Source organism: Procambarus clarkii, chromosome 12 (genome assembly GCF_040958095.1).
Source record: "Procambarus clarkii isolate CNS0578487 chromosome 12, FALCON_Pclarkii_2.0, whole genome shotgun sequence".
NCBI lineage: Eukaryota > Metazoa > Arthropoda > Malacostraca > Decapoda > Cambaridae > Procambarus > Procambarus clarkii.
The window spans coordinates 17,556,689-17,579,188 of record NC_091161.1 but is presented as its reverse complement, the minus strand read 5'-3'; the positions used below and the strand labels follow the sequence as shown (position 1 = coordinate 17,579,188).

At 40.1% G+C, this 22,500-nt stretch overlaps 1 protein-coding gene across 7 annotated transcripts in view; it reads right to left on the bottom strand.

The window, feature by feature from the left end:
* LOC123772842 (uncharacterized) overlaps window positions 1-22,500 on the bottom strand; it is a 654,514-nt gene that overhangs the window by 149,032 nt on the left and 482,982 nt on the right. The window contains exons 1-3 of one of the 7 annotated variants that reach the window (XR_011228211.1): window positions 17,054-17,081; window positions 14,893-15,002; window positions 14,357-14,434 (exon numbers count right to left, since the gene is read on the bottom strand). The exons of 2 other annotated variants lie outside the window; for them this stretch is intronic. The gene's annotated coding sequence lies outside the window, so the exon portion shown is untranslated. Of the gene's footprint in view, window positions 1-1,206; window positions 2,508-14,356; window positions 14,435-14,892; window positions 15,003-17,053; window positions 17,082-22,500 lie in introns of those variants that run through there. 4 more of the 7 variants (XR_011228213.1, XR_011228214.1, XR_011228212.1 and 1 more) reach the window with 4 other exon arrangements.

Genomic DNA, 22,500 nt, shown 5'->3' with positions numbered 1-22,500 from the left:
GAACCCATAGTGATGGTCAAGTGGATTAAGGCGTGTTGTACATACCAGTTGCGTGGCATCTGGGAGTATGGGTTCGAGTCACTTCTGGGGTGTGAGTTTTCAGTTGCATATTGTCCTGGGGACCATTCAGGCTTGTTCGCATATATATATATATATATATATATATATATATATATATATATATATATATATATATATATATATGCCGTACCTAGTAGCCAGAACGCACTTCTCAGCCTACTATGCAAGGCCCAATTTGCCTAATAAGCCAAGTTTTCCTGAAATAATATATTTTCTCTAATTTTCTTCTTATTTAATGATAAAGCCAACCATTTCATTATGTATGAGGTAATTTTTTTTTATTGGAGTTAAATTTAACGTAGATATATGACCGAACCTAACCAACCCTACCTAACCTAACCTAACCTATCTTTATAGGTTAGGTTGGGTTAGGTTGCCAAAAAAGGTAGGTTAGGTTAGGTTAGGTAGTGGAAAAAACATTAATTCATGAAAACTTGGCTTATTAGGCAAATCGGGCCTTGCATAGTAGGCTGAGAAGGGCGTTCTGGCTACTAGGTACGACATATATATATATATATATATATATATGCGAACAAGCCTGAGTTTTCAGTTATTATATATATATATATTATATATATATTGTCACGTGGAGGTGGGTGGGCCGGGGCTCTGCTAACACTTAGCTGCTAGGGGTTCAAAAGGCCCAAATACTCCGCCCCTCCGACTCCCGGGATTCACCGGAGTCTCCTTGGTCACACAGGAGAGGACCAACAATGCCCACCTCCGCAGGTCTTTGCTTCCACCACAAAAGGGGGTGCCACTGATTCACCCTGGAAGCCCTTCAGTCAAACACGGGGAAACTGCTGTGAACAGTTCCGGCCTAGACCCGTGGAGGAGTGAAGGAAGACTCAGGCTTACCTTATAATTATAACCTCCCTGAGTCTTGCCTGCCAGACAAAAAAAGGTTGCAGGAACTCCTTTCCCGCCTGTGTTCTCTATCTTCTTCTTAGCAAGGTCGCCAGCTGGGTTATTATATCTGCACCCCAGCAATGCAGTTCAGTGGGTGTATTATATATTGTTTGTAGCCAGAAGATTGCTACTCCCATAGATCTGCTACTAGACTGTTGGCCCAGGGTACTCTCCCAGGAAGGTCTGTGTGGCTTTACCTCTCTCTAGCCACTACGTTAATAGTTGCCACCATTCAGGCACCGATACTGATCGGATGGCTAAGGGTACACTTTTATGTAAGTCTGTGCTGTCTTTACCACTCTCCAGGCAATCTGAACTTCTATAGAGAACGTTGTGTTCCCTAGGTGGTACTGTGATAACCTTCGTGTATGCTCATAGAGGAATATCATAAATGGAGGCACACTTAAACACAGTGATAAAATGTGCGAATTTACTGATGCAAATTACATGAACACACACACAATCACAAGTAATACATGAATATGGAAATATGGATACTAAGTCTGGAGATCGTCAGCCTCTTCTTCCACGACCTCCAACACTCCTTCAACTGGGCAGGAAGACAGGAGTCCCACACTCTCACAGGAGGGCCTCTTCACCACGTCGGCGCCTCTTCTTCACTGTCCTGCCATCCATACACACTGTCCCCTCTGACAGTCCTGGACACAAGCTGCCTTGCAGCCTATTCTACTACTAAAGAATTAAAGTCCTGTTGCCACATACATGAGCAAATATTGTGGCCTAACTAGCCTACTCACACAAGGGGTAATGGGAGGGAAAATGATCTACCTTGCATTCCTGGCTCACGACGCCTGTCCCTCGATGGTGTGAGGTTCCCACGCTTCCTTGGGTCGATCCTTGACGATCCAGGACATTCCACACGTCCTCCGGTGTCGTGGAGCCTTCGCGTCGTCGCCGTTCCAATCCCTGAGATTCAGCTGCCCCAATCCTGGTTTATCGATGGGCGCTGAGCTAATCACTATTTTTCCCACACTCGCCCCTTCCACAAGGCGTTGCTTCTTGTCCTAGGCATGGTGTCGTCCTTCCAAGACCCTCAGTGGATGTGACCCGGTCACAGCTAGGTTTGCCCGCCACACCTTTTCTGACCCTCAACGTCCAGCGTCGCCGCCCTGCGTCGTCGCCGAATATTTTTCAAGTTTGGCCCTCTTTCGCTCAATAAACTTGGTTCATTTTGCTTCACAGAAGCGCGGGGTCTCCAATATATCTGATGGGCTGCAATAGCCAGCACTAGCTAATCCACTAAGAAAGGCTTGTAGAGCCTCTAATCCTGGAGAGCAGACCGAGGTGCGTCCTGTCGCTTCCAAGGTCGGGTCACTTCTGACGTTGGCGCCGCCCGGGGCACTCGGTGACGTCATGGCGGGCCCTGATTTGTCGCCCGCGACCTAAGTCGACCAATCTGCGATCGGCTAGTGTCCCTTCCAAAAGGTCATACAGTGGAACCTCTATTAACGAGTTTAATCCGTTCTGGCACCGAGCTCGTTACCTGGAAAACTCGTCTTTGGAAACAAATTTCCCCATTTAAAATAAAGGAAATAAATTTAATCCGTTCCACTCCCAAAAACATCCATACTTGTATGACTTTTTTTTATGTAAATATAATACTGCACATGTAAATATAAATGTTTTGTTGTAGTGTTTTAATATTTACTTTACCTTATGAAGAGTAGTTGCTGGCTTGAGGGAGACGATGGAGAGGTGGGAAGGAGGAGAGGGGTTATGGTGTGGAAGGAGAATCCACCTCTGAGTCAGGTGCTCTCTCTCTTCTTGGGAATTTCACCCAAATTTCATTTCAAATGTCACACAAGGATGCGTTAGACCAGCACCAAATAAAAAACTACGTTGATTATACTCGTTGTGTCAACAATATAATAGTCTTACCACGAAGATACAATACAATGCCGTTTTCTCAAATAGGCAATGTGGTTATTAAAGAAAACGGAAATTTCATGGCAAACATGTATACAACCCCCAAGTCGATCGGATAAGAATTGGATTTTAAAGAAATATTTGCTCAAATGACGCTTGAGCACAATGTTTGGGTGCATTCAAGATAAAAAAAGTGTGTTACGTTCAAGCGACATATACCTGCGAAAGTGATAACACTTTCATAAAGTGTTATCACAAAGTGATAAATTAATTAAACATTTTCACACACTGGGTTGTCACTGCTTTATCAGGGCAGCTTTTCCAAGAATGTGTTCACCTTTTCAAACATTCCAAACACTTCCCTGATCTCAGTGGAAGAGGCAGCATCCTCCCTTACCTCCTCATTCCCTTACTAATTGTGTAAATTGTTGATGAGGACCTGCCATACTTCCTTGTGAGATCAATCACACAGACACCACACTCATGCTTTGCTATAATTTCCTTCTTGAAATCCATAATAATTGTCTTTCTTCCTCTTGAAAACACTATCTTTAGCAAGCAGCTTCTTTGGAGGCATCGTGTGTTACAAATTGTAGTCGCAAAACCACTAAAAACCCAAAGAAAAGCTCAAATAAATCCAGAGGGATGCTTGTCGTGTGAGATACAGCAACAACACTGGCGTCGGAGGCGTCAGAGAATTTGCGAGAACCCGCGAGACGCTAGGAAGCGCCATGTGGTTTCACTCGTTAATAGAGGCGAGCTCGTCAATAGAGACAAATTTGCTGCGAGTGGCTTGCTCGTTACTGGAAAAACTCGTTAATAGAGCCACTCGTTAATAGAGGTTCCACTGTATCTGCATTAGGGGATACTCTTTCATTTTATAACAGGGCGCCAATTTCCCTTTATTTACAACTTATAATGTAACTTCCTTCCCTTAACCGGCAGCCGGTCTGGTCGCCACATATGTCAATAGACTCCCTGAACCTCAGAGAATCAGTAGGGAGAGCTGATATGACTCTTTAAGCCGGCAAACGAAAGAAATAGGAGAGGGCACCGTAATATATATATATATATAAATATATATATATATATTTATATATATATATATATATATATATATATATATATATATATATATATATATATATATATATATATATATATATACAGGCATACCTCAGAATAAGAGTTTAATCCATTCCTGGAGACGCCTCGCCTTCCGAAAACTCGCATTCCGAAGTTAATTTCCCCATAAGAAATAAAGGGAAATGAATTAATCCGTTCCTGACTACCCCAAAAACCCCACATCAAACTAAATTTTTATACCTAATTTACCTAATTCATCTAAATAAACCTACAAAACTGTGTTCCAGTTATTACTTACCTTGCTGTCGAGTGCTGTAGGCGTATGGAAGATGGTGAGGAGGGGGGAGGAGGAGAGGAGTTACTGTTTGGAAGGGGAGTCCCCTTCCATAATCACATCACATAACCCCATGCCTTGTAACACTATGGATACCACTTCTCTTTCTAAATTTTTCAAACCAGCCCCTGCTTGCCTTAAACTCTTTCTTATCTGCATCACTCGTTGCAGGGGTATTCTTTAGAAGGTCTTCATGCAACACCCTGGCTTTCTCACAAATAATGGCCTCCGAAACACTATCACCCCTCAACTCCTTGTCGTGTATCCAAATTAATAACAACTTTTCCACTTCTTCAAGTATTTGTGGTCTTTGTGCCGTTAATGTTCTTACTCCTTTTGCCACTTTAGCACCCATAATCTTATTTTTCTTCTTAAGTATAGTGCATATTGTTGATGTGGCTTTGTTGTACTGCCTACAAAGTTCAACAACATGTGTACCGTTCTGATGCTTCCGAATGATCTCTTGTTTCTCCTCTATTGTCATCCTCAGATGAGCTTTCTGGCCTTTATCCTTACCACTGGCTTTCTTGGGACCCATGGTGAGATATATAATAACAAATTGTATAGACAAATCACCAAAAATCCAACAAAACACTGAAAATCCGCGAGAAGAATTGATGTGGGGGTAGTCACTGAGCGCGAGACAATAATAAACTGAGGGGCGGAGGGGCGACGAACGCGCTAGGTCGGCTGTACGCGTATCAACAAACTCGCGTCCAAACTCGCCTCCCGAAGTAACCATCGCCTTCCGAGACAAATTTTTGGAGTAAATACACCTCGCCTTCCGAAAACCTCGCATACAGGGACAATCGCATTCCGAGGTACCACTGTGTATATATATATATATATATATATATATATATATATATATATATATATATATATATATATATATATATATATGTCGTACCTAGTAGCCAGAACACACTTCTCGGCCTACTATGCAAGGCCCGATTTGCCTAATAGGCCGAGTGATTTTCTTTATTTTAAATAAAATCTTTCCAATTAGTTTATTTGAATTATTATTATTATATTATATTAAGAACATAAATTATTGACTTAATTGTGTTAGTTTAGGTTAGGTTAAGATAGGTTAGGTTAGGTAGGGTTGGTTAGGTTCGGTCATATATCTATATTAGTTTTAACTCAAATTTAAAAATAAAATACTCATACATAATGAAATGGGTAGCTTTATCATTTCATAAGAAAAAATATTGAAAAAATATGTAAATTCTGGAAAACTTGGCTTAATAGGCAAATCGGGCCTTGCATAGTAGGCCGAGTAGGACGTTCTGGCTACTAGGTACAACATATATATATATATATATATATATATATATATATATATATATATATATATATATATATATATATATATATATATAGATATATATATATATATATGTTGTACCTAGTAGCCAGAACGTCGTACTCGGCCTACTATGCAAGACCCGATTTGCCTAATAGGCCAAGTTATCCTGAATTTATATATTTTTCTAATTTTTTTTCTTATGAAATGATAAATCTGTCCATTTCATTATGTATGAGCTATTTCTTTTTAAATTTGAGTTAAAACTAACGTAGAAATATGACCGAACCTAACCAACCCTACCTAACCTAACCTAACCTATCTTAACCTAACCTAAACTAACATAAATAAATCGATAATTTATGTTCTTAATATAATATAATAATAATATTTAAAATAAACCAATAGGAAATGATTTATTGAAAATAAAGAAAATCACTCAGTCTATTAGGCAAATCGAGCCTTGCATAGTTGGCCGAGAAGTGCGTTCTGGCTACTAGGTACGACATATATATATATATATATATATATATATATATATATATATATATATATATATATATATATATATATATATATATATATATATATATATATATATATAAATAAATAAATAAATAAATAAATGTGCGTAGGATGCTACAAACGGGTGCTAAACATTTCAAGTGTGCTGAATGTGGGGAAAAGATTTGGGAAATGTTCCAGTACAATAATCACATGACTGTGCATACGGATGATAAACCTCGTGAATGTCCTGAGTGTGACAAGGGATTCAATCGTCTGCGACTTATAAAAACTCACAGGATTGTGCATACAGCTGATAAACCTCCCGTGTGTCATGAGTGTGGGAAAGGATTCAGATGATGCATTGCATATGGTGCATTCAGATGATGAACATTACCTAGTTCCTTCATCTGGGAAGAATGAAGACATATTGGTGCATTCGGATGATAAATAGTACCTAGTTCAATTGATCAGTAGACTGCATATCATACTAACAATAAACATACAAACCCAATGAATTTTCCAGTGAGGTTTGATAGAAATTTACTTCAGGACACATACTAGAAAAAGTTTATAAGTTACAAATAACAATTTTTGTTTGTGTGAATTTTTTGGTGGATAATATACATTTATACACTAAAGGGACCTAGCCATATTTATTCTTAAACGTCTTCAAACTGATATTACTTTGAAATTTAACAATAAAAACATAAGCATTTTTACTATTAACACACAAACAAAAATTGGTAGAATTTTTCAACTAATATTATTGCAAACCCTTTTGATTGGTTTTGTTATAAAGTTAAAGTTCAATATAGTAGGCTAAGCTAAGTTTTGCTAAGCTAAAACAGAGGATTTTTGGACTTGTAGATTTGTAAACCTCATCCTGTAAACATTCATGTTTCTACATGTTAAACAAGCTACGAGGATGAGGGAAGGGGATGTTCCCTCCATTCTGGATGTTATATTTACAAGGAAAGAGGAAGAGATATTTATCATTCAGTACCTCCCTCCCTTGGGTAAAAGTGACCATGTCTTTTTGGGAATAAAGTATGCAATGCATTATAATCTGTTAGAAAATAAGCTTGAAGCAGTTGAAAAACCTGATTTGTGGAGAGGTCATTATGGGGAACTCAGATATTTCCTTAAGGAATTTGACAAACACTTGCTGTTAGGACATGAAGTAAATGAGATGTATGTCAAGTTTTGTGAAATATATGATAAAGGCACAACAAAATTTATTCCAAAGGAGAGATGCAGAATTAGGAAAAGGGGATTTGTTTGTAGATGTCATCTGGATTTTTCCGAGTTTCGGAGTTTCCGTGATATTTTCTATTTTGATCAAAATATGTATAATGTTAATGTATTTTGATAAATGAGCTTTCCTGTCTATTTAGGTAATGATTCCAAAGATCGTCCTTCCTTTCCTCCCTGGAATCTGGATGTAGCAGGTGCTCAATTGTCAAGTGAAAAATTTGGTTTGTCATCCGAATGCACCATATCGGTACATTTTTTAATAATATTTTAAAAATAGTAAATGGCACTATTTTTGCAAAATCATTACAAGATCTATTATTCTAATAGGTGTTTGATAAAATACAGTAGAATGCCTACTGGTTTTACCTGTAATAGGGTTTGATACAGTTGATTATGGATATACTGTAATGAAATGCTCCTATTGTTAAGAAACACTTTTTTAAAGAGTATTTTGTAATGAGCAGCTCTGAAAATCAGTTGATTACAGATAATGCTACATAATACACTTAATGCACAATACTTTTAAGGCAATGTAAAGGATCTGGGTGTACTCATGTCGGAAGACCTTACCTTTAAAGAACACAATAAAGTAGCCGTCACAACAGCAAGGAAAATGACAGGTTGGATGACAAGAACTTTTCACACTAGAGATGCTATACCGATGATGATACTTTTCAAAACGCTTGTGCTCTCTAGAGTGGAGTACTGCTGCACAATGACAGCCCCTTTCAAAGCTGGAGAAATTACTGACCAGGAGAGTGTGCAGAGATCCTTTACTGCTAGAATCCACTCAGTAAAACATCTAAACTATTGGGACTGACTAAAAAGCCTAAAACTGTACTCCCTTGAGCGCAGGCGGGAGAGGTACATAATAATTTACACGTGGAAAATATTAGAGGGGCTGGTCCCAAACCTGCACACAGAAATAACATCACATGAGACCAGAAGACACGGCAGGATGTGCAGAATACCCCCGTTGAAAAGCAGAGGGGCAACAGGTACTCTGAGAGAGAACTCTTATCAACATCAGAGACCCGAGACTGTTCAACATGCTGCCACTACACATAAGGGACATAACTGGCCGACCCCTCACAGTGTTCAAGAGAGAACTGGATAAGCACCTCCAAGGGATACTTGATCAACTAGGCTGTGACTCATACGTCAGGCTGCGAGCAGCCGTGTCCAACAGCCTGGTTGATCAGTCCGGCAACCAGGAGGTCTGGTCGACGACCGGGCCGCAGGGACGCTAAGCCCCGGAAGCACCTCAAAGTAACCTCAAGGTAATCTGGACAGATTACATCTGGACAAATATAACCTCTCCGCTTACTTCAGGTATAATCACCGATAGCACTACAGACCGTTACCCCACATTTCTCTTAACTAACATTAGCAAACCACCTCTTGAGTCAAGAGAGATACGTTTTAGACTACACAATGAAACTGCTATAGACAATTTTATAACTGCTACTGATAATGTCAACTGGGAGTCCGAGTTAGGTAACATAGAGGACATCAACCTAGCAGTTCAATCTTTTCTTCAAAAAACTCTTAGCCTTTATAATACCCACTGTCCTATGCTTACAAAACAAGTCACAACCAAAAGGCTTAACAATCCCTGGCTTACAAAGGGAATACTTAAATCTATTAATAAAAAACATGACCTTGAGAAAAAGTATAGGTTAGGAATTGTCTCCAAAGAATTCTCAAAGAATTACTCATTATTGCTATCTAAGATAATTAGACGAGCCAAAACTAAATACTACGAAGATAAATTTACCCAAATAAAGAGCAACATTAAACAAACATGGAGAACAATTTCACAAATATTGGGATCAAAGAAGTCTTTAACCCTTAAAGTGCGCATCACTTCATATGAAGTGTAAATCGTTTTACCAGTCAACTGCGCTTCACTTCATATGAAGTGTATGGGTACCGCGCACGATTTGAATGGCCCGCGGTGTAGCTGGGGGTCCCATACGCTGCCCAGGGGCTCTAGTAAACAGCGGCCATTTTGAAAAAAAATCCCGCTCACGATCCGAAGGCATGGGAGGCCTCAGTTTAGCGAGAGTCACCATGGCGAGCGCACGGTCAAACGCCTCACGGGCACGCACCACTCAGTCCCTCACCCCAGAGTAAATAGCCCACGAATTATTCTCTGAAGGTGAAGAAAGTGTGTTTGACGATTCAGACAACGATGAGGATTATACACAGTTGTCGGGTGATAGTAGCAGCAGCAGTGAAAGTGAGAATGACCGCCATGCCATGGCGAGGCCTATACGCTCACCGATGCCTCCTCGCCCAGTTTCTACCCCAATTCTACCACGACCTCACAGTTCCTGTGGATATTTTCTGTTTGAGGGTGACGAGTCAGAGGGAGGTGACTCCTTTTCTGGGTTTAGTGACTCAGATCAAAGTTTTATCGAGCCTGTGGCTGGTACCAGTGGTGTAACTGGGCGAGAAATTGTCGCGTCAGCAGCATCTCGCCCGGCCAAGCGCCACCGCATGGCACCACATGAGGGACCAAGACCCTCGTGTTCACGTGCATCCACCTCACGTGCACCCACCTCACGTGCACGTAGCCGCCGTGCTTCTCGCAGACGGTATTCAGCTCCTGGTCGCCGGTATGCATCACTTCCTCGCCGTCCTTCCTCTGCATCTCACAGGACGCCTGGTATACTTGAGTGGAGTGATGGTGACGATTTTATTCCTAATATTCCTCACTTTGACGATAAAGATGTAGGGATTACAAACCTTTTCCCTAATCAAGGTGAGGACATGGCTGAGATGGAATATTTTACAGCATTCTATGATGAACCACTCATGGAATACATTGTACACCAAACGAACCTGCATGCTGCTTACCTGATTGAGAGGGAAATCACAGAATTTTCACGACTGCAGAGTTGGAAAAATACCACAGTGGCGGAAATGTATGTGTTTTTGGCACTCTGTTTGTTGATGAAGCACTGTCACAAACATGCAATAAATGACTATTGGAGCAAGGACAAGACAATACCAACACCTTTATTCGGGAAATATATGTCACGAGACAGGTTTCAGATACTCCTCAGGTGTCTACATTTTGGAAGTGTTCAGGACCGAACACCTGATGATAGACTGTGGCGAGTGAGGCACTACATGAACGATGTTATTGGAAAATTCAGAGATTTTTACGTACCAGCACAGAAGCTGGTGGTTGATGAATCTCTCATACTTTTCAAGGGACGTGTTCCATTCAAACAGTACATTCCCTCAAAACGAAACCGATTTGGCCTGAAATTTTTTGTTCTTTGTGATTGTGAGACAGGATACGTGTTACACATGATTCTGTACTCGGCTAGTGATGTAGACATTCCCGGTAACGACGAACATGGATTCTCGGGGAGTGTAGTGAAGACCATCATGGCTCCGTGGATGAACAAGGGACACATTTTATACACAGATAATTACTATACAAGTCCCTTGCTAGCTCGGTTCTTGCTAGAAAATAGAACCGGATTGGTTGGTACAGTAAAGCCACAACGAAGGGAAATGCCTGTGTTTGACAACAACATTGCAGTTGATGAGTGTCAGAGAAGGAAAAGTGATAACATTCTGTCAGTTCGGTGGAAAGACAAAAGAGAGGTGAACTTGTTGACAACAATTCATGATGGAACAATGGTGAACAGTGGGAAAGTGAGCCATAAAACAAACGCACCACTATATAAGCCAGACTGTGTTTTAGACTATAATATCAACATGCGGTCGATTGATAAATCAGACATGATGATTGGCACTGCAGAGTGTGTGCGGAAGACATGTAGGTGGACGAAAAAAGTGTTCTTCCATCTTGTGGACATGAGCATGCTGAACTGTTTCAACATGTACCTTGTGAGAACTGGACGTAAGCCCACTTTCCGTGACTTTGTATTTGATGCTGCAATACAGTTATTAGGAAAGTTTGCAAAAGATGTCCCAGGTATTCAGCGGCCCATCATAAACCCACTGTTGCAGCATGCTGGTACTCCACGCCTCGCTCACACTGAAGGCTTCCTAGCACACAAACTTAAGTATTTGCCACCTGGTGTGAAGCGTGCAATAGCCCAACGTGATTGCTTGGTGTGTAAAACAACGACACGTAGAATCAAGAAACGGAAGCCTGTGCAAACATGGTGTGAAACGTGTGGTATCCCATTATGTGCTGTCGACTGCTTCAATGACTACCACAGTCTAGAAATCTAAGTGTGCTTCAAAGTGTGTATAGCGTGTGCGAGTGTGTAAATATGTAAACATATAAGCAGATAGCGTGTGCGTGTGTGTGTAAATATATACAAATATAAGCAGAACATACAATATAATAGACTGTAAGGACATATTATATTGCCGTAATTGAAAACATTTGTGTGCGCCTGTGTATACTCAAATATGCAACAATTATTGATACAAAATATGTTCAAACAGTATTTGAAACACAATTAGTGAAAAAAAATTAGATAAAATGCGCTTAGACATTGTAAATAAATAGTGCGAAAATATATTTGTGGAAACTCTGGCTGTTTGAGGACCGCGCGCAACACCTCCCGGGCGTGTACTGCATTAGCGAACATGCAGATTGTGACGTCATCACCGTCCTTCTCGGCTCTATTGCAACAAAAGTAAGTAAAATAGAATTTTTTTTTTATTTTTCCCGTGATCAGTGAACAGAACTTAACAGATTAGCAAAAAAAAAAAAATTTTTTTTTTTCAAAATGACATGCGCCTGTGTGGATGGCAGGATATTAGACCCCGAGCATGTTAAGGGTTAAATAACAAACCGACTCTCCTGTCTAATAACGATGGTCAGCTTTCAGCCTCTGATTCTGCTATTGAGTTCAATAGGTTCTTCTCTTCCATTGCTAATGATATTCCATCTTCCAGTACTGACATTAAGGACTATCTTACAGGGAACTATCCCCAGTCTCTGTACCTAAAGCCTATTAATTCCATTGACGTCAATGAGATAATCCTTTCCCTTAAAACCAAGTCTGGTGCCCTTGAGGAGATACCAACTTTAATCTACAAAAAAGCCTCCAGATCTTTAGCCCCTGCTATTGCTTTGCTCTTCAACAAGTCACTTGAACTCCAAACCTTTCCAGATATTCTAAAAAAAGCGAGAGTAACGCCTGTCCACAAATGTGGTGATCTCACAGATGTTAACAACTACAGACCTATATCAATCCTGCCAAACTTGTCAAAAATTTTTGAAAAACTAATCTATAAGCAGCTTTACTCATATCTAGCCAAACTCAATATACTTAGCCCTTGCCAATATGGCTTCAGGCCCAAAAAAAGCACTAACGATGCACTTATTAGTATGCTTAACTCGATTCATACAGCTCTTGATAAAAATGAGTTCCCTGTTGGGTTATTTGTGGACCTGCGTAAAGCTTTCGATACTGTCAACCACCAAAACCTTCTTCTTAAATTACATCATTATGGTGTCAGAGGACACTCCCTACAATACCTCAAATCCTACCTTACTGACAGGCTCCAATGTGTTTCTGTGAATAATACAATTTCTCCCACCCTACCCATCAACATTGGTGTTCCCCAGGGCAGCATACTTAGCCCTCTCCTCTTTCTCATCTACATTAATGACCTTCCAAATGCCTCCCAACACCTCAAACCAATCCTATTTGCTGACGACACAACCTTCATTTACTCCAGTCCTGATCCCCTTGCTCTAAATGCCACAGTAAATACTGAGCTAAATAAAGTCCATCTGTGGCTAACTGCCAACAAACTCACCCTTAACATTGACAAAACTTTCTATATTCTGTTTGGCAATAAATCCTCTAATCAAATAAATCTCAAAATAAACAATACCCAAATTTGTAACAAATTAGATGGCAAATTCCTTGGCATTCTCATTGACCACAAGCTGAATTTCCAGGGACACATTCTAAACATATCAAAAAAAGTTTCAAAAACTGTGGGCATTCTTTCTAAGATCAGATATTATGTACCACGCCCTGCCCTGGTGACTCTCTATTACTCCCTTATCTATCCATATCTCAACTATGGTATTTGTGCTTGGGGCTCTACTACCCAAAATCACTTACGTCCTCTAATTACTCAACACAAAGCTGCTATTAGGACAATATCCAATTCTGGCCCCAGACATCACTCGGTACCCCTACTCAAATCCCTGAATATGTTAGACATTAAGTCACTGCACATTCTCTCATGTGTATTATACATATATAAAACGCTAAACTGTAATGCCAATCCTGATCTCAAAAGCTTCATAGAAGGTTGTAACAGAACCCATGAGCACCACACCAGAAATAAATACAGTTTTGATATTCCTAGAGTACGACTTAATCAAACCAGAAATGCTCTACAAATCAAGGGGCCCAGAATGTGGAATGACCTTCCCAACCATGTTAAAGACAGTACCTCTCTCAACCAGTTTAAGTTAAAAACGAAGCTATACCTAATAAATTCCCTGTAACCTACCTTACCCCTCTATTGTCAACCCATGTATGTTTTTTTTTTTTTTTTTTTTTTTTCAAATCAACGCTGTTTTAATGTAATTTTCTGTAATAATTTGTAATTGTATTTGTGCTGTTTTTTTCAACAATGTTCCCCCCTCTTTTACCTCTATTTTTATTTGTACTCAACGCATTTTTTTTCTTTTTACCCATTAGTTTTAAGCTTTAGTCAGTAGTGTTTTTTCCTGCCTGAAACGCTTTGTGTAATAGTGGCTTTAGGCATTGTATGTACTAGCTCTATCTATAAAGCCAACAAACTTTGTAAAATTTCTTTATGTATGTACCTTTGCCTAAATAAAAATTATTATTATTATTATTATTATAATGTGTGTATATGTTACCACAAGTGAGGTATATAATGGTATTTATGAGTAAGATGTAATTGTGTCTTTGACACTGATAAAATTAAGTACTGTGGTTTTATATACTGATAATTAGCTAAAAATATATACTGAACAAGTAAATAAATTATTTTACCTTGCACCTAGATCCACCAAGCCAGTATGGTGTGCGTTTCAGTACTTCGGAAATCTGGAAAGATCTGGAATCTCTTATCTGCAATGAAACAATACATATTATTGCACTTACCAAAACATGGATGAATGTAGAAAATAGAGAACTATTAGCTGAATATCAAATAAATGGATTTAATCTATTTCACACATATATTAGACAAGGAGAGGGAGTAGCCATGTATGTTAGGTAATATTTGAAATGTAGTCTCGAAAAGACTACATTTCAACAGAAACGTGCCACACACCAGTCACAAGACTGAACCTCATCAAGGCCAAACGTCTAAATGACAGCATGAACGAGTAAGAAGTAATTTTTTAACACCAGGCATCATACACACAATGAATGCACCTGCAGACACACAACGAGCACTATCAACATAGCAAAGATTACTCCATAAAAAAAAATCATTAAATATGATTGACAATGAGATGAAATAATGCACAGTATGTCAATTTTATGAAATTGTTTCATTACTGAACTAGGTTTTCAAAGCTTACATTTGTTATTCTTGGCATTCTTTGCTTCATATCTGAAGCTTCGTTTTAAGTTTCCACTTCAGACGTGTCTTCCACAGCTATGCATCTCTGGTTTGCAGCATCAAAATCATCTGTAATAACTGAATATAATTAATAACAGTCTCCGTGGTGTAATGGTAAGACACTCGCCAGGCGTTCCGCGAGCGCTTTGTCATGGGTTCGTATCCTGGCTGGGGAGGATTTACTGGGCACAAATCCTTAACTGTAGCCTCTGTTTAACGCAACAGTAAAATGTGCACTTGGTTGTAAAAACGATTCTTCGTGGCGGGCATCATATTCCAGGGACCTGTGCGAAACGCTACGCGTACTAGTGGCTGTACAAGAATGTAACAACTCTTGTATATATCTCAAAAAAAAAAAAAATAAGTGAGATAAATATTTATCATTACCTAGTAATAGTGAACACTAAGAAATAACAAATCAGCTTCCTAAAGAGATGTTTAATAATACAACACACATGATTTGGAACTTGTAACTGGGTTAAGTACTTTGCACATAAGTCTCAAGGAGCCATTAGGAAACCCTGCTTGTGATTAAAATATTATGCTGTTTTTATATACTGTATGTGAAGCACAGTACCTCGCCTCTCAATACACCAGCACTGGCCCTCACCTCTCAATACACCAGCACTGGCCCTCACCTCTCAATACACCAGCACTGGCCCTCACCTCTCAATACACCAGCACTGGCCCTCACCTCTCAATACACCAGCACTGGCCCTCACCTCTCAATACACCAGCACTGGCCCTCACCTCTCAATACACCAGCACTGGCCCTCACCTCTCAATACACCAGCACTGGCCCTCACCTCTCAATACACCAGCACTGGCCCTCACCTCTCAATACACCAGCACTGGCCCTCACCTCTCAATACACCAGCACTGGCCCTCACCTCTCAATACACCAGCACTGCCCCTCACCTCTCAATACACCAGCACTGCCCCTCACCTCTCAATACACCAGCACTGCCCCTCACCTCTCAATACACCAGCACTGCCCCTCACCTCTCAATACACCAGCACTGCCCCTCACCTCTCAATACACCAGCACTGCCCCTCACCTCTCAATACACCAGCACTGCCCCTCACCTCTCAATACACCAGCACTGCCCCTCACCTCTCAATACACCAGCACTGCCCCTCACCTCTCAATACACCAGCACTGCCCCTCACCTCTCAATACACCAGCACTGCCCCTCACCTCTCAATACACCAGCACTGCCCCTCACCTCTCAATACACCAGCACTGCCCCTCACCTCTCAATACACCAGCACTGCCCCTCACCTCTCAATACACCAGCACTGCCCCTCACCTCTCAATACACCAGCACTGCCCCTCACCTCTCAATACACCAGCACTGCCCCTCACCTCTCAATACACCAGCACTGCCCCTCACCTCTCAATACACCAGCACTGCCCCTCACCTCTCAATACACCAGCACTGCCCCTCACCTCTCAATACACCAGCACTGCCCCTCACCTCTCAATACACCAGCACTGCCCCTCACCTCTCAATACACCAGCACAGCCCCTCACCTCTCAATACACCAGCACTGCCCCTCACCTCTCAATACACCAGCACTGCCCCTCACCTCTCAATACACCAGCACTGCCCCTCACCTCTCAATACACCAGCACTGCCCCTCACCTCTCAATACACCAGCACTGCCCCTCACCTCTCAATACACCAGCACTGCCCCTCACCTCTCAATACACCAGCACTGCCCCTCACCTCTCAATACACCAGCACTGCCCCTCACCTCTCAATACACCAGCACTGCCCCTCACCTCTCAATACACCAGCACTGCCCCCTCACCTCTCAATACACCAGCACTGCCCCTCACCTCTCAATACACCAGCACTGCCCCTCACCTCTCAATACACCAGCACTGCCCCTCACCTCTCAATACACCAGCACTGTCCCTCACCTCTCAATACACCAGCACTGCCCCTCACCTCTCAATACACCAGCACTGCCCCTCACCTCTCAATACACCAGCACTGCCCCTCACCTCTCAATACACCAGCACTGCCCCTCACCTCTCAATACACCAGCACTGCCCCTCACCTCTCAATACACCAGCACTGCCCCTCACCTCTCAATACACCACTGCCCCTCACCTCTCAATACACCACCACTGCCCCTCACCTCTCAATACACCACCACGGGTCCATAGAATTACCCAAATCGGCCCAAAAGTACCCAAATCGTCCTAGCATTACATAAGTAATGAAGAAATATGGTATATTTACTTACTATAATGTTGGTGCTACACGTAGAACATGATCAAACCTATTTTTACTCTAAAATAATCTAATTTCATAACGAAATGAGACGTAAATATGTGAGAGGTGACGCCATAGGAAGTCGACGGTCCAAGCGACAATTGTGTGGAGCGACTTGTCCAAGATATATGGTCGCCTGGAGAGTGTTTGCTGCCATATCAGCCTCCTGTACACAGTGATCCAGTCGTCGTATTTCATGGCTCAAATTGTCGCAAATTTAATTGGTAATATTAACAAGTAGAATGTGTATTTATAATATTTTTCATAAACAGCCACAAAATATTTAATATTTATTAAAAAAAAGTGTCTGGAAGTTAAATCAATTCCACATGACAATAAATTTGTTATATAGATACTAGCGTTATTCGTTGGTATGCGTTCGCTATTTAAACTACTCCAGTCCTTTTCGTTCATAGAACACCGAACCCTACACGCTCTCTGATATATTACTTAATTAACAAATATTCACAATAAAAGATTATATTTATATATGTTATCAGAAAGGCAGATATAAAATAGTTTGTGTTAATGCATCACAGAGATTATACCTTATTAGAGAGGAAAATATTCATATTTTAAACAAGGCTTCTTGGCCGACGCTCTCCCTTTCGATGGGAACTATGACCTTTTGAAAATCAATGTTAATTGAATCTATATATTGGAAAAAACAAAGTTTTTTATGTCATCTGAAAGACATATAAGCTGCATGTTAATACTTTGGTATAAATATAACTGAAGTGAAAGTGAAGATATATGCCTTTTTATAGTTACTTGATGGCTCGCTCAGGGAGTGTGAAGGCCTGCACACAAGCCAATCAATTTTATAATTAATGTACATATATGCAAAGTAACGTCAAAAGTTTTTATTTCAGAATAAAGACAGATGTAGACGATAATGTAAATACATTTCAAGGAAAACATATCTTAAATGAAAGCAAAGATATGGTCAAATAAATAGGCAATACCACACCATCGCCAGTGTCCGGACACATGAATATTCGCATTAGGTAGGTGAAAGGAAATGTACCCAACCATTTCCATTTACGCGACCAGTTTCCGTTCTTATGTTCTTACTTACATTTATTGAAATTTATCATCATCATTATTTACAGAAATAAATTAACATAAAAATGTAGTAATTTTAATACACAAAACAGAAGTAGATATGTATGTAAATTAAGACGCAGGATAGGATCACTATTGCAGAACTATTCGCATACTTTGCGTCATTATATACAGTACTGGAATTTAAAAAAAATCGCGGAATTCAGAGATAACACCATCATTGGTGTCCAAGAAAAGTGTAAATACTTCATTTATAATGATGTGCTGCCCGAAATCTTAGCGAAGTATCTAAAATTTGCTTACTGTAAGTAATTCATGCAAATGATTGTAAAGCCGTCGCCCAGTTGGGTGGGTGTGGAGCACATGACTGTTAAGCTGCCGCCCAGTTGGTTGGGTGTGGAGCACATGACTGTAAAGCTGCCGCCCAGTTGGGTGGGTGTGGAGCACATGACTGTTAAGCTGCCACCCAGTTGGGTGGGTGTGGAGCACATGACTGTAAAGCTGCCGCCCATTTGGGTGGGTGTGGAGCACATGACTGTTAAGCTGCCGCCCAGTTGGGTGGGTGTGGAGCACATGACTGTTAAGCTGCCGCCCAGTTGGGTGGGTGTGGAGCACATGACTATAAAGCTGCCGCCCAGTTGGGTGGGTGTGGAGCACATGACTATAAAGCTGCCGCCCAGTTGGGCGGGTGTGGAGCACATGACTGTTAAGCTGCCGCCCAGTTGGGTGGGTGTGGAGCACATGACTGTTAAGCTACTGCCCAGTTGGGTGGGTGTGGAGCACATGACTGTTAAGCTGCCGCCCAGTTGGGTGGGTGTGGAGCACATGACTGTAAAGCTGCCGCCCAGTTGGGTGGGTGTGGAGCACATGACTGTTAAGCTGCCGCCAAGTTGGGTGGGTGTAGAGCAAGACTAATAATTGGACGACTCACCATAGATGTAAAGTGCCTAGTATAGTGACTTGTGAGCCTCTTGTTTAATCACTTGTGATACAAATATTATTGATGTGTGTATTTGTGTGGGTGATTGAATATGTATGTGAATGTATATGTATGTATATGTATATATGCAATTGACGATCACGAAACAATAATCATTTGTATGCGGAAAATTCCATATTTCATTTCTCTGGATTTACCGCATATGTATATATATGTACATGTATGTATGATTATGTGTACATGTATATATAACATTAATAAGAGGAAATGAAGATGAAGATGAAGAAATGATAAAAAGAATGGCAATAGTGGATAGTAGTAACACACTTAAGAATTATTCAGTAATAAATACAAACTCGTCCTTCACCTATGGTAAAGGAAAGTCAACTTGGAAGGATTCAATTTACATGAGATTAAGATTAGGATACAAATATATCTGGCAATACGGAGTTGATGTCAGTGAAAAAGATAAGGATTGTAAATTATGTAGTATGCCGCACGCCCACACCTTAGAACATTATGTATTAGAGTGTCAACTTATTGATAACTATAGAAATAAGGAAATAAGTAATGTACCACATCAAATTGTTTGTATGTGTGATAATGGTATGATAGACAGTATACTTAGGAGCTACAAAAATTTTGCCCCAAGAGTGTAACAATTAGATGCTGTACTTACTATATTAACCTGCAATGTTAAATGGGATTCTTGTAATGTTAATTGTCTATTTGTACTTACTGAATTTGTGCGCCCCTTGAGGGACTTGCAGTAGAGGGGGTAGAAATAGCCTAAGTTACTCTATCCCTTTGAAATGTATTTTTTTCTTGTCTCAATAAACATACTTGAACTTGAACTGTAACTATTTGTGGCTTCCTGACCATAAAGTTACCGCCGCAGAGGGCAAGAGACCGGATGTACCCCATATACAAGCCGCACTAGCTATTAGTTCATAAAAGCTGACAACTTACCCAGATAAACATTACTTCCTAATTATATATATTTGCAAATAATACAATTGAAATGTTTAAAACGTGATTATATATATGTATCATGTGGACAATTTTTAATGTAATTTTTTCTCCTGATATTCGGGTTCTTTATTATGCTTCATCTTGAGGCAAAGCCCAATACCTTACGCCATATTGATGCTGTCCACAGATCATTCTCTCTCTCTTAAATCATATACATTGATGGTTTCCTACACCGCCACACGGGTGCAGCTGCAAGTGCAGTTGCCTCTTCCCATCAAACAGAACTATTTGCCTTGCTTGTTACACTAAAATGTGTACAAGTGTGTGTGTCTATGTATGTATTAACACGATGTACTGAACGGGGTGAGAATAGCTTGAGCTACCTCATCCCTTTGTGTGTATTTTACCTCAATAAACTTATTTCAATTTCAATTTCAATTCAAGTCTCCAAACTTGATGCATTAATTGTGATTTTCTACCATCCTTCATTAATTGTAAGTGATTTCTATCATCCTTAATTGCGCGCAACTCTCTAAGACACAATTGTAACATGACCGTGTCCGAAGCTAGACAGAGAAAAACACAACATTATTAGTGATGGTAACAATCAATTTCATGTGAATTCCATCTTCATTGACCTCCGAAACTTGAGGAATGGTCCAGAAAATAGCTACTAAAGTTTAAGTCAAGTGTGAAGATACTTTAGTTGATACTTAGATACTTCCAATAAGTGTAAACATAAGTGCTGACGATGCTACCTTCATCTATTCATACCCCAACCCAAACGCACTATATAATAATGAAAATAACAGATTTAAAAAGTCCACTCATGGATGTAAACTAACAAACTCACATTAAACATAAAAAAGACCGACTACTATTTTAGTTCGGAAGTAAATCTTGAAACCAAATTCAACTGTATACACAATGTTAACATTAGCAATAATGATTATTGAAAGTTCCTTGACCTATACATAGACAAGAGACTGAACTTCAGCATCCACATACAACACATATGTGGGTGTTATATGTGGGTGTATACACACACGCACACACGCACACACGCACACACACACACACACACACACACACACACACACACACACACACACACACACACACACACACACACACACACACACACACACGCACACACGCACACACACGCACACACGCACACACACGCACACACGCACACACACGCACACACGCACACATGCACACACACACACGCACACACACACGCACACACCAGGAAGACATTTACAGAGAGTAGGGAATTAATTAGGTATCTGGGAGCTAGTTAAGTGGTGTGGGATTTATATCTTGAGGTACTGTATACAATGTTCACAACAGAGCAATGTATAATCATTTCATTGTATACAACACATTTTGGTGAAAATTTTTTCAATCCCAAAAACATTTGGAATTGCCAAAAAACCATATCAGCGTAAGCGCCCCCGAAGTGAAAGAGCAGTTTAATGCTATATAATAAATGTGTTTTGGAAATAGTAGCTGACGATTTTGTGTTGATATTGCATATCTCTTACCTAATTTGTATTATGAAATATGACATGATAGTGCGTTACAGACTTCAGTTAGGAAATAATTGGACTTGTAATGTGATTACTGATCCATCTGTATCCCAGTCATTTTACTATGTTAATCTTATGTAATTTATTCTTAAGCTTAATAACATTATTTAAATGTGCTAAATTTCCATTTATATATATATATATATATATATATATATATATATATATATATATATATATATATATATATATATATATATATATATATAAATATATATATATATATACAGTATATATATATATATACAGTGCTTCCTCAGACTAACGAACCCCGCTCTATCGAATTCCCGGAAGAGCCGAACAAATTGAATTCGGTACCAAATGTTCAGTGGAACATACAAATGTTCGATTAAGTGAGGAATGTTCGTCCAAGCGGTCACCGAGGCCGAGCGTCAGAGCTGGCTGTCATCAACTATGATTCGCCAGAGTGTAAACAGTTATGTAGTGTTTTATTATCCCTACGCATTGTTTCTAGGGAGAAATGGTGATAAAAATGGTGATAAAATGGTGTCAGGGGGGCATTGGTGAGAGAGTTGTTGTCAGGAGGCAACACATGCTCCCCCGCCCCCACCCTCCTTCCTCCACCTGACCACAGAGACCACTCACTCTCCTCTCATCGTCAGATGCCAAGAGTCAATTTAATGATAATTATCGCATTATCTACACTGAAAATAGCCTTTTTATTAGAAAAATGTCATATTGGAGCAATA